This window comes from Papilio polytes, unplaced genomic scaffold (genome assembly GCF_000836215.1).
Source record: "Papilio polytes unplaced genomic scaffold, Ppol_1.0 DF822067.1, whole genome shotgun sequence".
Lineage (NCBI taxonomy): Eukaryota > Metazoa > Arthropoda > Insecta > Lepidoptera > Papilionidae > Papilio > Papilio polytes.
The window spans coordinates 7,370,576-7,373,369 of record NW_013527137.1 but is presented as its reverse complement, the minus strand read 5'-3'; the positions used below and the strand labels follow the sequence as shown (position 1 = coordinate 7,373,369).

The following is a 2,794-nucleotide window of genomic DNA, read 5'->3' as shown; positions in this document are numbered from 1 at the left end:
ACATTGACAGCTGTCAGCTAGGGACATGACGTTTATGCCGATAATCTAGAGTTGCGCCAATTCTATAGCACGATACTAATTTTGTTCCTAACAGTAAGAGGAGACTTGCAATGAACAAGGCAATTCCTAAAGTGGAACACCGCATATTACCGCAACTGTACGTACATCCATACACATGCACCTTGTTGAGCAATTAACAACAATTACGTATAATTACGTTCGCAATTGCATTAATTAGAAAAGGGCATAGGTTAGTTCCGGTCGTATAAAAGGGAGCAATGACCCAAAAACTTCATAGGTCATGGAAAATGCTTCTATTTACTAGCTTACTAACTGGTACCCGCGACTTCTTCCGTACAGTATTGTAAACAGGGAAAAACAAAAAACTACGTATCCCACGGGAACTCAACAATTTTCGGGCTAGTACCGTATTTTATATATCCAGACTTTGTTTCATATCTGATCCTTACAAGAAGTAGTTTTTACGTGAATCGAATAATTTGATTAGATTCTGTATCTTACTTCTTACTAATATTATAAATGCGAAAGTTTAGATGGATGTTTATTAGCGTTTGTAGCCTAAACAGCTCAACGGATCTCCATGAAATTTGGCACAGGTTTAGAGCATAGTCTGGAAGAACACATAGGCTACTTTTTATCCCGGGAATATTTATGGTTCCCGTGGGAGTCATTAATTTAGTTTTTCAATGTTTACTCGATCATTCTGCGACGGTTCAACATATCTTATTGAAATTTGGCACAGATATAAAACAAATTCTGGAGTACACATGGGATAAGCTTCATCTCCGAGAAATGTCCGGTTCCCGAGGGATACGTAGCTTTTTGTAATTTATATAGTTCGAATGTTTTCTAATATCACGCTGACGAAGTCGCGGGCAACAGCTCGTAATATTATAAATGCGAAAGTTTAGATGGATGGGTGTTTGTTAGAGTTTGTAGCCTAAACGGCTGAACGGATCTCGATGTAATTTGGTATAGATGTAGAAGATAGTCTGGAAGAACACATAGGCTATTCGCTTTTTTAATCCCAAGCGAACGGAGTCCCTGGCGAAAGATAAATAAAAATCCTTATGTACTGCTTTATTAATTTAAAATTTAAGACCGTATGCATTTTACTAATCGCACAACTTATCGTTTATTGTTTCGCATTCAACTGTGTAGTTGCACAACTAAAAATGGAGTAGTATCCCCATATAGGCTCATAAGAATCAAAGCGAGACTAGACAGTTGTGCGATAGTTTAGTCAAAGATGTGAACAGGCTCTAACTTTCTATAGCAGGTGTACCATTAGTTTTAAACCCTTAATACACCTGCTTTAAAAACACTCGGGCTATCTGACCTTTAAAGCATCTATTATAATAGTTTTCATGCACTTTCAAATAATAATAGTTATGTCTTAAATGCATGACGATGCATTTATACATCGGTCTTATCTTCCTTACATAATAAACGTTTTTAACAAGCTGTTGCTCGCGACTTCGTCAGCGAGGTATTAGAAAACATACGAACTATATAAATAACAAAAAGCTACGTATTTCTCGGGAATTAACCTTATCCCATGTGTACTCTAAACTTTGTTTTATATCTGTGCCCAATTTCAATAAGATATGTTGAACCGTTGCAGAATGTTCGAGTCAACTTTAAAAAACTAAATTAATGAATCCCATGGGAACCGAACTATTCCCGGGATAAAAATTAGCCTACGTGTTCTTTTAGATTATCCTCTACATCTATGTAGAGTTTCATCGAAATCCGTTCAACCATTTAGGCTATAAACTCTAACAAACATCCATCCATCTAAACTTTCGGATTTATAATTAGTTAGATAAGATTCTATTTACTATTTAGATATATAAAACTTTATATTAAGGAACACAAGGGGCGAATATACCGTAATAGTCATATCACCGGAAGTAACGTCGACTTTTTTTATCAGTCACCCCAAACGCCACATGCCGGCGCGTGCGCATCTGGCTCATACATACTACTACATTGCTACTGTACAAATAGCCAGGTGAAAATATTATTAAAATCTAGTGAATACAGAGAAACGTCACCTATCTATACATATAATAAAATTGTAGTGTCTGTTTGTAATATCAAGAGAAAAATTCTACATTTTTTTTTATAATAAAGGGGGGCAAACGAGCGGCGAGAACACCGAAGTGGTCAGCGACGCCCATGGACATCCGCAACACCAGAGGAACTACTGCGTTGGCGACCTTTGAGGAAATAATAGGCTCGCTTCTTGAAGGACCCTAAGTCGTATTGGTTTGGAAATACCGCCGAGGACAGACCGTTCCACAACGCGGCAGTCCACATTTCGGAAAGATGATGTATTTGCGTTGCTGATAACGAAATTCGTATTTAAATTTTTTTGCCTGTCTGTCTGTCCGCGTTTATTCCGGGTAATCTCCGAAACGATTTGGACCGGACTTTCACTGAAGGATAGTTGACATATACCATCATATTATAGGCTATTTTCGATCTTAATATTGCGTGAACGAAGTTTCGGGCAACAGCTAGATTATAATTATTAAAGAGAAAAGATTTTTGGATTTTTGCATTGAAATAACTCTACTACTGGGCAGTTTTTCTAAAATTCTGACTGTGTTATGCCACATTGTAATATTTTGGAAATAAAAAAATAAAAAACACTTTATTGATACGATCATTTTAATAAATCATTGGGCTCTGCCTCCTGAGCTAGGGGACCTGTATTACAGGAGGCAGTGCCTTCTGAAACAAAGTATTAAACAAAATAAACTACATT

At 36.9% G+C, this 2,794-nt stretch overlaps 1 protein-coding gene across 1 annotated transcript in view; it reads right to left on the bottom strand.

Annotated features, from left to right (window-relative positions):
• LOC106107257 (protein neuralized) overlaps positions 1–2,794 on the bottom strand; it is a 37,509-nt gene that overhangs the window by 28,938 nt on the left and 5,777 nt on the right. The gene's annotated exons all lie outside the window — the stretch shown is intronic.